Source organism: Cryptomeria japonica, chromosome 5 (assembly GCF_030272615.1).
Source record: "Cryptomeria japonica chromosome 5, Sugi_1.0, whole genome shotgun sequence".
Lineage (NCBI taxonomy): Eukaryota > Viridiplantae > Streptophyta > Pinopsida > Cupressales > Cupressaceae > Cryptomeria > Cryptomeria japonica.
The window spans coordinates 701,190,898-701,204,742 of record NC_081409.1 but is presented as its reverse complement, the minus strand read 5'-3'; the positions used below and the strand labels follow the sequence as shown (position 1 = coordinate 701,204,742).

Genomic DNA, 13,845 nt, shown 5'->3' with positions numbered 1-13,845 from the left:
CATGATATTTGTTACGCAGTGAGTGCCCTAAGCCAGTTCATGAATAAACCGAAGCATGTTCATCTTATTGCAGCCAAGCATATTCTAAGATATTTGCGAGGCACAGTTGGCTACGGGTTGAAGTATCCAATCAACACTGTCATCACCTTGGAAGGCTACTCTGATTTTGATTGGGCAGGAAGTGTAACCGATAGGAAGAGCACTTGAGGAATTTGTTTCAGTTTGGGTTCTGCTGTTATCTCCTGGGCTAGTAGGAAACAGTCCTCGATTGCATTAAGTACTGTAGAAGCTAAGTACATTGCGTCAAGTGTGGCTTCACAAGCTTCTTGTTGGGTTGTTGGAACAACCTTGGGAACCCACTGTCATTCATTATAACAATCAGAGTTGTATTAAGATGTCTGCTAATCCTGTGTTTAATGATAGGTCAAACATGTGGAAACTCATTATCACTATATTCGTGATATGGTACAGAGAGGTGCCATTCAGCTGAAATATGTCAGCATTGATGAGCAGATTGCAAATGTTCTCACCAAGCCCCTAGCTCGTGTGAAGTTTGAATACTTCAGAGAGAGACTTGGAGTTGTTGAGAACACAGCTTTGGCTGAGAGGGAATCTCAATCCTAGTGATGCACTAAGTTGCATCTTCCACCCTTTGCGGGCAATGCAAGGTGACATTGGATCCTTCTCAAGAAGAAGTTGAGGTGAAAGACCTCTTCCACCCTCTGCGGGCAATGCAAGGTGGATCCATCCTTTGCGAGTATGCATGATGGGTATCATGGAAGGAGTCCATGATGTATATTGAATTCTTCCTCTGCGGGCATGCATGGTGAATATCATGGAAGGAATTCATGATGTATCTTAGAACCATCCTCTCTGGGAATGCATGATGGATATCATGGAAAGAGTCCATGAAGCATGGTCACATTGTAACTTGATTATTCAAGGGATCCTCCCTAGCTAAGAGGGGAGTGTTGAAATATAGCTAGGTTGAATCCCTAGAATAATTAATTTTAATGTGGCCCTTGGCCTTAAAATTAATGGTATTGATATAATTAGGGTTGAGCCCCAATTTGGATAGCTTGTAATTGGGTTGGGCCCAAATAGATATCAATGTAACTTGTATATGTTAAGGGCAGGCCTTATTTGGGCGCTCAACTTATGTAACTTATAATGGTTATGGGGCAAGACCTATTCATTGTGTAACTTGTAATTCAATAGGTCGGGACCTATTGAATATGTAACTTGTATTTAACCTAGACCTATTCTTCTTGGCAGGAATATTGACAAGGCCGACCTAAGGCAATTTAGAGGGCCAATGTCACATATATATGTAATGTAAACTTCATTGTTCTAACACACAATTCAGCAAATATCCTCTATCTTCATCAAGTAGCGAATTGCCTTCTGTAATTTGCAAATTATCTTCAGTGATCAGCAAATCTCATTTAGAAGACAACGACCATACCTAAGGACAACGAATCAGTATTAGAAGTCAGCGAACTTGATTGGTAGATCAACGAACATAACCTAAAGACAGCGAACTTGATTAGACGCACAATAGAGGCAGCGAATATCATCACTGTGACAGTGAACCAAACTTCAGTCTGTCATCCTTTGTGTGATAGCAACATTAGTACTTCATATAAGTTTATCACTGTTGTATGTTCTAGGTTACCGCGTTGTTAGCTTCAAGTGTGAAACTCATTGTAAATTCAATTGGTTATTGCCTAATCAAGATCTGAGAATTGTTGTTGGGTTTTTCACCTCCAAGAGGGAGGTTTTCCCAGGGTACTGTTGTGTTGTTCTTGTGTTGTTTATGTGTGTTATGCGTATGATTTACTTTGCATTCTGATTTTCTGTTCTATACTGCTAATCTGATTGCTAAAACTAACAACTTCATCATAGGAATGTGGACTTGTTGATGTGTTTTTTAGACACCTCAAATACATAATAAAATACCAAAGTATTTTACCCTCTTGAACAAAACCACCTTATATGCTAAATATCTGATCAACTAAGACGATTCCAAGGTTTCTAATATCAGTTTTTGACATGTGGGTAACTCAATGGCGAATGTGATTTTGCTGTTTACACAAAGGGACTTACATAATTGTTCTAAAGATTTCAAACTTATCATGAATGGGGGTTGGCTCGCCAATGATTTCAAAATGACTTGTGATTTTGCAAGATGAGCTCTCGTTCTACTTCTAACAAAGATTTTCAAATAAAATGCAAAAGAGGAAGGGTTTAGAAGTTCTATTCTAATCCTATCTTAAACCTAGAATGCAAGAGATAGCGAATGATTCAATGAAACTCAACTAGGCTACGTATTGTCATCAAAGAACAACTCTACACGAGATTAGTGCAATCATCTAAGGTAATTAATAGATGTTCAAATTCATAATAACAACACTAACACCATCAATTGGATGCTTATCAATAAGAAAACATAAATTGAAGTTAAGTTCAAATTTGATTCTTGTTGACCACACAAAGCAAACTTACAATCAGCAAGAAGCTAGTGGTATGGGTTAAACGAATTTCATAGGAATGCACTCAACAATTTCTTTCGTTTGACTGAAAATACTTTAAGCAAATTTCTAATCTAAATTTGGAGGTATGAGAACCACACAATGCTTCAAAATCTCAATAAAGTCACCAAACTTCAATGATTAAATTCAATCTAGCAGCATATAGGCGACAATTCTAAAAATTCTGTCTTACAAATGACAGGAATGGGGTTTATATAGTCTCCAACTGAAATGAATGGCCAAGATTCATTTAGAATCAAGGGCCGAGATCATGCCAACATTGCCCTAATTAGGGTTTACATAAAAAAGTGGAATAAAAAAAGGTCCAATGGGATGACGCCTAGTCATCAAGTAGGGAATCTTCTAGAAGATTTTGGCTTGCATCTCTCTCTCTAGGTGCATATTCAACAAATCCAGCCAAGACCAAGTTCCTCTATTGTAACATTTGATAGACCTTCCTACTGCAAATCGATCACATCCAAGGCATTTGAACAAGCATCGAAAATGATTTCCCAATCCAGTATTAGCTTTTGCAAGTTGTTGATGTGAATCATGAGAGAAATCAAATCATCTAGCTGGTTCTTCCTTATGGATTCCAACTATTTGAAGCGAATAAACTTCATTTTCTCCTTCAACTCTTCCAAATTCAAGTTGCTGGAAGTGTGGACATCTTGTCCCAATAACTCTTTAATAGATGTGAGGATCTTGGATTGATCCTTCCATCTCCATGCACTCTTGTTTTGCATGATCAAACACTGACTTCCTCATAGCCAAAAAACAATACCAACCATGGAAATCATACACATTACCTCCTTGAACAACTCCCTCTTGGATCAACGTAGAAGTAGAAATCCGCTTCAACGCCTGATGCGAGGAATAGTCTTTTCTTGCACTGGTTGGAAATCTCCTCAAACTCCCTCCAAGTATTGCATCCTGAATATGAGCATTGTTGTCTTATCATATGCTTAGATGAACCGAGCTAGGAAATCATCCGCTTGCCTTGAAACATCTTCTATCCATTTTCAAACTAATTGATATGCATTCCTCATTGCCTCATGATCAAAAGGGGATCCATGAGCAATAGCAACAGGTGAGACAAAGGTAGGATCTTCACGCCTTAGGGAATTCGGCCCTTCAATATACTCCTTGAGTCTCTTGTTCTCAATTTCTAGCATCTCTTTCTTTTCTATAGCTTTGTCTAACATTGCCTCAATTGCCTTGACAGTATCATTGAGCTCTTGAAACTCTTGTTTCTTTATAGCAGGTCCAAGGTCAATTGTGGTAACTTGATTGTCCATAGGAGTGATCACATCTCGAGTCATATCACTTGTCGAGACAGCCACTTGTGCAATGCGTGCTCTTGTATCATCTCTAGTAATCCTAGAGAACATCTTTGCCGCCTCCTCTTTTTGCTTACCAATTCTGGCTAGGAAGTCATGGGTTTAGTTGAAGGATGCTGGCAGGATATAAGATTCCAATAAAATTTTACCCAAAATTTTATTCAATCTCAATGCCTTCTTTTTTAAAGATAACTTCAAGTCTCTGTACTGCTGTTTTGATTATCAGATTTGCAGGTTGATTGTTTGTTTGTTTGTTTGCAAGGGGTTCACATGAAATATGTTATTTGTGCTCAAAGAATTTAATCATGACAGAAATGATAAATTTTTACCATGAAGTAGAAGACTAACTTAATTTTTTATACAGAGCAGATTACAAGTAATAAATCCCTGACCATATTTTGCAGCAAATACTATAATGGTGATTACACATAGATGACAGCAGTCAACAAGGAATTTGTACCTTTCATTCATATTCAGTTCTGAAATTACTGATGGCAGTCATTGAAAATAGCCAGCATTAATAGTAATAAGAAACATGAATATAAGAACCATGACTATTCTAGCTAGGAAGTCATCAATATCTTCAGCGGGCTGGGCCTTTATCACTTTCTTCTTCTCCATGCTGCTCAACAACCAATCAGGAATTATAGAGAATTGCATCCCATCTTCAAGTTGTCGATCTTCATCAAGTCCTCTCAAGGCTGAAATAACCTCATCATCTGTTTTATCCTTAGTCAAATCCACCATGTCATTGCTCAAATGGACCTCAAGTTGAATTGTGGGAGATCTTGGCTGCTCTTCATCATCTTCTTGTGGTGCCGATTGTGTTGATGCATGTACATCTCGATCATTCTCTGGTAGGATTTCCGGGTCGGAACCCTATTCGGACTCATTGTCCTTTTTTGTCATTTTGTTCTCCTTCACGGATGAGGAACTCAAGGTTGTCTTTCTCCTTTGCATACTACGGATGGATGTGATCCCCATTATCTTTCACTTGGTTTGGAATAGAGAAAACATTACATATCCTCATGAAGTCCATTGACATCCGAGACCACATCTTCCTTCTAACTCCGAGCTCATCCATGAGATTAGCCCAATAATCCTCGATGTCAACTATGTGTGTAAACTTCCCTCCCTTCATTGTTACAATTCTCTAAAACTAATCAAATTGATCCCTAGCTCTATAAATTCCAAGATGAAAGAACTCCAATTCTTCATTAATTGTCTTTGTTGTTGTTGCGGTGGGGCATACCTCCATCATCTTCCCAAGCGCGATAAGAAAAGTAATACTTTGCCTATGCTTTTCCTTCTGGATGCAATCAAACTCTGAGAGCTGCCTCACTACCTCAAGTAACACCATCTTATCTGTTGGATACCTAGGAAGATTGTATGGTTTGGAAGTGAATCCCTGAATCCCTAGGTATGTGGAGCTAGGAAACTAAATATACAATGATCCGTACTTCTCAATGAGTGACATCGCCTCCTTAGACAATCATTTATGTATTCTGCCTTGCAATAACCTCATGATGTACTTGGTGAAAGCATCATTCACCCTTCTATATTGCTCTATCTCATGCAGGTGGAGTTGTGGGTAACACTCATACACCCTATATTGTCTGGGCCTGTTTCCAACTTTGCCCTTGCATATCAATCCTTTGTAAAATATTTGCCTTGCTAGCATGTAGACTAGGTAGGAAGTCATGTAGAACGTCCTGGTCCTTTCCATTCTCCTCAATTGGATAACCAAGTTGTCACCTATAATCTTCGCCTAGTTGATCATCACTATGCCCTCCGCTATATCTTCAATAAAGTAATATATCCATGTCTCAAATAGCGCTCCTTGAGGTGCTCCCACGACTCAATTGAGTAGAAATATCAAATCGTTGTACTCCTCCTTGAAGTATGAACATATTAGTCTCTTGGGTAACTTAGAGTGGTGACGCCTTGTCTCAAGGGCCCACTCGTTATTGATAATTGTCAAACATAATTCCGATCTCCTTTCAAATTTAGCTTGGGCTTCCTCAGTTTTCTCATGCATGTCTTGATATCAAGGGATTCCAAATGCCTCCCCAATTAACTCTTCAGCTAGGTATGCAAGCACTAACCCCTTAGGTGTCTTGATCATTTTGGTTTGTGGATTGTAATGCTTTGCACACTCAACCATGAGTTCATTGCACTGTATGGATGGTGGAAAACCAACCGCGTGGTAAATTCCACTCTTTATGATATTGACCACCAAAGGAGATGGTAGATGATGCTTCGTTCCAAACATTCTCTGCTTCATCCTCTTTCGATCTAGGTACTCCATGTTTGTATGTCCAATTTTCTTCCATCGGGAAGATATTTGCGACTTCGAGTAGTATCTATTACGATAATAGATAGTTTCTATTTATTGTTAATGGTTATCTATTGTAATATTCTGTAAATACGTAGTTAGCTGTTAGCTAGAATAGAATGTTTCTATTCTTCATGATCGTTTCCTAAGGAAACATCGTCTTTCTTCTTGTATATAAAGATCTATTGATCTCTGTTAATAACATTCAATTATTTACCAATTACCTGTGTAATATGGTATCAAAGTAGGATTAAATTTTTTGGAGCAATCTTATAATTCTAAAAAAAAATTTAGTGAAGATTGCTTTCAAAACTTTTTTGAGTATTTTCCTGTGGGTGTCTAAAAATGCGATTTTTTCACGTTTTTTTTCGTTTTTCACACCCTCGTTTCTTGTGTTCGTGGCTGCAGTATTTGGCGTTTGTGGCTTTCTATTCTATGGGTTTATGATCCCATTTTTCTAAAAATCACGTTTTTATCTTCAAACACCTGCAAATCGCGGCCTGTGCATTCAAATCAATTCGTGGTCTTGTCTTTTTGTGCATTCACAAAGACTCTCTGTGTGTCTGCAACGGGTCGTGTTTGTGGATTTTGTGGCACGATTTAGTTTGTAGGCGACGCGTTTTCGCGTGCCCTTCCTTCTGTTCCCGCAGCCTATACCTTTTGCAACCCGCGTTTTCTGACTTTCAGCTAAGGGTTTTGACCCTTAAGATTTAGTCAATTTTTTTTTTTGCTTGCAGATTCGTGGTGGGTTTTTCGAGAACTCACTTGGGTTGTCGTCCGATTTTTCTGGGTGCCTCGATTTTCAAGCCAGCGGATCCAAATTCTGCCAACATTTTCTTTCTGGGTTTTTCAAGCTCTCTTCTGGGTGCCTCTTCATTTTTTTGGGTCCTCCGACATTCTGCCTCGAAGTACGTGCCTTCTTAGTTTTTCACATTTTTCACAGAAATTCGTGCCATGGCATCTCTGACGAATATTCTGCTTGAGGGAAATTAGAAGTTCAATAGTCGAAACTATAGCACGTGGAAGCAGCGAATGCCAACCATCTTCAAATATCGCGACAACGATTAGGTGGTTCTGGGTACTACTTAGCGTTCGACTACAGCTGGTCCTGATCAGGTTGCATATGACCAGCATAATCAGGAGGCAGTGATGCTTCTCAAATTATCCGTAGCTGATGATCAACTCCCTCAGATTCCATCCGGCAAAACAACTGCCGAGATATGGGCACATCTCAAAACGCTACATGAGACTTCTAATAAAAGCAAGGCCTTCTTTCTCAAGAACTCTTTGTTTTCTATTGTCATGGATGAACAGAAATCGCTCCAGGATCACCTGAATAGGATTCAAGAAATCCGTGATCAGTTGCTTACCATTGGACGCAAGATGGAGGAAGAGGACATTGTGGTAATCACCCTTAAAAGTTTACCCAAGTCCTACGCGCATTTTATCGAAACTCTCAACATCACTTCTACTAGTGTTGATCTAAAGTTCACAGATCTCTGCACACTTCTGCTTCAGCAAGATCGGTGGACACATCAGTTTGGTAGCAGTTCCAGCTCCACCTCCACAGAACAAGCCTTTGCTGCTAAATTTTTTCACAAGGATAAGGGCAAGTCTCATTCTCAGTAGTCTTCTCAGCCGAAACCCTCTGCTCTTGCATCAGAAGGCTCCAAGAAAAAGAACATTCAATGCAACTACTGCCACAAGTATGGTCACATGAAGGTTGAATGTCGGAAGCGCTTAGTTGCCCAAGCTAAGCAATCTAGTTCGCAGCCCAAAGCGAATAGTGCAGAGCACACTAAGCAGACAGAATCTGCCTTTTACACCTTCATGGCTAAAAGACCCGCAAATCATGTCAAATTGTCTGCCTGGTATATTGATTCAGGTGCCTCTCGTCATTTCACCCACCGTCGAGACTGGTTCACTGACTACCAGCCTTATTCAGATTCTGTTATATTTGGTCGCAGGGAAGAATACACGGTTGTCGGCAAAGGCAACATTCAGATTTAGTCTGCTGGGAGGAATCTCATTTTCCTCGATGTCTTCCACGTTCCAGGGATGGAACTCAATCTACTCTCAGTCAGTCAGATGCTGCGACACTCTCCACGGTTGGATGTCACCTTCAGTTCACATCAGTGCACCATCACTAATCAGGAGACTCAGTCAGTTGTTGCAGTTGGTCTTGAGGATCATGGTCTTTTCAGACTTGCAGATTCTAGTGTTTCTCAAGACCTAGCTATGGCTGCTCGGCAGTCCTCGCTCAGTACACTTTGGCATCAGCGATATGGGCACTTAAATGTGCGCTATATTGCTCAGCTTGCTCGGGACGCACTTGTCCTTGGATTGCCAGAGATTCAGACTCAGCAACTTGGAGTTTGTGATGCATGCCAGGCTGGGAAGCAACATCGCACACCCTTCAAAAGTGGCGATTCATGGCAGGCTTCTCAGGTACTTCAGCTTGTTCATGTTGATATCTGTGGCCCTATGGCTACTCCTTTTGTTCTTGGGTCCAGGTATTTTTTGTTGTTTATTGATGATTTCAGTAGAAAAATGTGGGTCTATTTTCTTGCAAAGAAATCAAAAGCGTTTACTGTATTTCAGAAGTTTAAACCGCTAGTTGAAAAAGAGTTTGGGAAATCGTTCGCAACTCCTTTCCTCCCACAATAATAATAATCTCCCTCCCTAAGATATAATCTACCCTCCTGGGTAATGGGGGGGAATTTTGTTCTAATGAATTCTCTAGCTTACTGGATATTCATGGCATTAAGCGCCAATTAACCACACCTCACACACCCCAACAGAATAGTGTAGTTGAACGACGAAACAAAACAATCACTGAGATGGCTAGATCCATGCTCAACCACAGACATGTTCCGAAGCAGTTAACACTGCAGTCTACCTTTTGAACCAGTCACCCATTGTGGCAATCAAAGGCAAGACTCCGGAAGAGGCCTGGTTAGGTCGCAAGCCCAAAATCAGTCATCTGAAGGTTTTCGGCTCCCTTGCTTATGTTTGGATCCCCGATGCTTCACGCACCAAATTGGATGCCAAGAGCCAAAAACTTATGCTTACTGGATACAGTAGTCTTCACAAAGCCTACCGCTTGATCGACATTGAGACATCTCGTCTCCTATATAGTCGTGATGTAGTCTTTGATGAGCAGCGAGGACCCTTCATGCCCGTCTCTCCTATTCCTGATTCAGCAAACCAGCCTATGAAGGTTCATGATTTGGGAGTTAGACTTCCATTAGGTCTACCAGATGGGAGGGCTCCAGTAGCTCCAGTTATCCCGGTGATTCCTGTACATACACCTTCAACTTCTCCTGCAGGATCACCCAGATTTGCAGATGCTTCACCTGATTTTGATCTGGATTCCTCTAATGAGGAACCTGATCATATAGCATCTCCTGATGCTAATGTTGGTCCTTGTCCTCGCCGGCCTAAATGGTGGGCCAAGACACTTGCTAATCTTCGAGATGATGAACTCATCAATGGGAGAACTACTTGGAAAAAGAGCAAACCTACAGGGACAGTTAATTTTGCTCTCATGGCCAACATTCACAGTGTGTTTGAACCTCAGACATACTCCGAGGCCAAAGGTATTCCAAAGTGGGAACAGGCTATGCAATCTGAACACCAAAGCCTATTGAAGAATCACACTTGGGAACTTTCTGATCTTCCACCAGGGAAGAAACCCATTGGCTGCAAATGGGTCTACAAAATCAAATACAAGTCTGATGGTACTTTGGATAAGTACAAAGCTCATTTAGTTGCAAAGGGCTTTTCTCAGCGTCAAGGCATTGATTATGAGGAGACCTTTGCTCCTACTGCAAAGATGAGCACTATCAAATTAGTTCTAGCCATGGCAGCACAGTTTGGCTGGCAGGTCCATCAAATGGAAGTCAAGAGTGCTTTCCTAAATGGTGACCTACAAGAAGAGGTCTACATGACGCAGCCTCTAGGTTTCAAGGTTGCAGGTAAAGAACACTAGGTTCTCAGACTGGTGAAAGCTCTCTATGGTTTGAAGCAGGCCCCTAGGGCATGGTACATGAAAATTGATAAGTGCCTCAGTGATCAAAGCTTCAAGAGGAGTTCTTCAAACTCAAACTTGTACATCAAAACTACTGACAGTGATATCATCCTTCTGGTCATTTATGTGGATGATTTGATCATCACCGGCAGTTCGGCATCTTTTATTCAGGGAATCAAACAGAGTTTATGCCAGTCTTTTGACATGACTGACCTTGGGCTCATGCATTATTGCCTAGGTGTTGAGGTTTGGCGGCAGCCTTCTGGTATATTCATTTCTTAGTCTAAATATGCTAGGGCTCTATTAGACAAGTTTCGTATGCAGGATTGCAAGACTATATCTACCCCTATGGAGAAAGGTCTGAAGTTATCAGCCCAATCTGATTCTCCTCCCATTGATGATACTACATACAAGCAACTAGTAGGTAGTCTCATCTACCTCTCTACTACTAGACTTGATATCAACTTCGCAGTCAGCGACATTTCACGCTTTATGACAGCTCCCAAGGCTGACCATTGGATAGCCGCAAAGCGTGTGCTTCATTATGTGAAGGGCACTACTGATTATAGAATTCTCTACACTCGGAGTTCTAATCCTAGACTCCGTGGATTCATAGATTCAGATTGGGTCGGCTCTGTTGACGATAAAAAGTCAACTTCTAGATGTGTTTAGTTTGGGATCTGGTGCCGTCATATGGACCAGTAAGAAGCAGCAGGCTGTTTCTCTCCCCTTTATAGAGGCCGAATACAGAGGGGCAGTTAAGGCAGGTTGTGAAGCTGCCTGGCTTCGTCGGATGCTAGAATAGAATATTATCTACTATAATATTCTGTAAATACTTAGTTAGTTGTTAGCTAGAATAGAATGTTTCTATTCTTCATGATCGTTTCCTAAGGAAACATTGTCTTTCTTCTTGTATGTAAAGATCTATTGATCTCTGGTAATAACATTCAATTATTTACCAATTACCTGTGTAATAGTATCCTTATTGTACAATCTTCAGTTGAGTCTTCCTCACAGCTATCCCCACTTTAGACATAGCAGTTGTATGAAGCTGGAAGTCAATAACATGATAAAGTTCTGATTTTTTTTTTAAATTCAGATTTATAAGCTCGTTAAAATCAGAGATTGAACTATATATAATACAAATTCTGAAAATGCATGAATTTTGATCAAAATAAGGCTTTTTGCCTTCCATAAACTTGAATTTCAGACTTAAAACAAATCTGATTTGATCATTTAAGTCTGAATACACCTCTCTATACTCAGAAAATGGAGAATTTGATGTCAAAAATGTTATCCCAGGTATGATTTCATGAGTATAAGGTCTGAAAACACCTCTGCAACTAAGCTTCAATAGCTGGAAACCCTCATATTCAGGGTGCCACACCCATACATAATGCAATTTCACCCAATCAGCTGAAAAGTCACCATGTTTTGGGCATATACAATGGCTGGAAACAACGTTTTGGTCTGCAATTAAGAGCTGGAAACAATATCATGCAAGGGAATGGTAGCTGGAAACAATTGTTTCAGACTTCAACCAGCCGTGGTGCCTCCTTTCTCAGCCCTAGCGACATCCAATGGAGAGGCAATTGATGCCTCAAAACAAAATCACACCCTCTAATGATAATGGCACACTCTAAATCAGCTCTTCCAGCTCTTCAAACATCAGTGTATTTTATTCACTCTTTTACCTTGAAAAGTCACCACACAGCCAATGTGGGATAAAAATTTGCACTTACCAGCACATAGGAAAATCGATATGCATTGGGATGGGAACACTTAGCAATAATTTCACATTGTTTGTCCACCAAATGCCAATGGTGGAAAATCGATTTCCATTGGGACACTTTTACCCTTAAAAATATCACTTAAACTTGATTGCCAGCCATTTGGGGAAAATCATGGGTCATTGGGACACATTGTTTTCAATTAAATTCATCCCACTTTGAAAATTATACCTTGGGTGGAAAATCGACCCTCATCTGGACACCAAATTTTATCATTTAATTCACTTTCCTAACAATCCCCTACGAAGTGGAAAATGTACTTCCATTTGGACACATAAACCTTGCCATTTCTTCATATTTTGTCCCCAATGGAGAATCGACCTACATCAAGACACCTTAATTCATCATCATTTTACTTCATTTCAATCATTTTCCCTCCAGTGGAAAATCGAACCTCATCAAGACTCTCAATTTGCACTTAAACTTGGTCATTTACCCCTGAGTGGAAAAACGTGGGTCATTGGGGCACACATTCTTCATGCATTTTACTCTTGTAGACCTGGTGGAAAAACGACCTCCATCAGGACACTTCATTTGTCTTGAGTGGAAATTCCTGATTCATTGGGACTTTCCACAAAATCACTTATAAATTCAGTCTAGGAGTGGAAAAGTGAACCTCATTAGGACAAAGTCCATTTTCATCATTAAAACAACTCTTTCTTGCTCAAGATGGAGTGGAAATTCATGCTCCATCAATACTTTAGCATTTTCAACTTTAAAACTGAGTGGAAAAATGCCTCTCATCGGGACTTTCACTTTTATATCTTAATTTCATGGGGGGGAAACGTTTTCCATCGTGATGATTTTCACACTTTAAAAGCCCAGACTTATCAAATTTAATCATTTCATGCAGTGGAAATTCTATTTCCATTGGGACTTTTAACATTTTGGCTTGATTTGAGGGGTGGAAAACAAGAGTCCATCGGGACTTTGTGCATTTTTTATTTATTCTACTTCCTAGGAGTAGAAAAACGACTCCTATAGGGACTTTTGATGCTCTAGCACAAAATTCACACCAATTTGCAACATTTTAAACACATTACGCTCACATTTTAAAGGCTAGTTGCAACCTCAACACTTAGAAAAACTTACGATCACCTTGACATTTTAACATTTTTTGAACACTTCGATTGTATTGACTTCAAAATTTAAATTTTAACATTGCTCGCACATTGAAGACCTCTGAAACATACATGATCATATAAAAAATGAGACTTGGACATGAAAGTTCAAAATTGCCACCTGACTGCCAAAAACCCTAAACTAACAAAAGCGGAAAGCAGGAAAGAGGGGGGGTCCCCATTTGCAATGGGACGATGTGTGAAAAGGTCACAACAGGACTGTGTTCCCCCCAGTACCCGCAATTTATGGTGAATGCATTTATATATAATATAGCTGTTTCCTTATTCACTCATGCATGTTAATTTTATTGCATCACTATTTCTGTACCGGTGCTTGCACACCCATGAGTCCTGCTAACTAGGATAGACAACAACTTGAATATCTGGATTCTGAACACAGTAATACCTCCCACAAATCTCATAATAGATGAGATAGCTGAAAATAAAGGGATCCTTGGCATCAATTTCTTGGAGGAATAGAGATAACATTTCTTCTCCCAATGTAGAATATGGTGTCTTGTCTAACACATGGTGACATCCATGATTACCAAGAAGGGCTCAACATAGAAGGCTCTTTTTGGGCAGCTATATGTAATAAGGTAATTTTTGGTTCTTAATTCCATTAAAGTGCACGTACTAGCGTTTTAAACATTTTTTACTGCTCATAAGATGACAGGCTATTTAGTTCCCAAGGAAAT

At 39.9% G+C, this 13,845-nt stretch overlaps 1 protein-coding gene and 1 long non-coding RNA gene across 9 annotated transcripts in view; one reads left to right on the top strand and one right to left on the bottom strand.

Moving 5' to 3' along the window:
- Positions 1–13,845, bottom strand: part of LOC131070667 (uncharacterized) — a 121,404-nt gene that overhangs the window by 71,832 nt on the left and 35,727 nt on the right. The window lies entirely within an intron of this gene.
- The window catches only part of LOC131070665 (DEAD-box ATP-dependent RNA helicase 58, chloroplastic), a 95,424-nt gene that overhangs the window by 79,008 nt on the left and 2,571 nt on the right, over positions 1–13,845 (top strand). The window lies entirely within an intron of this gene.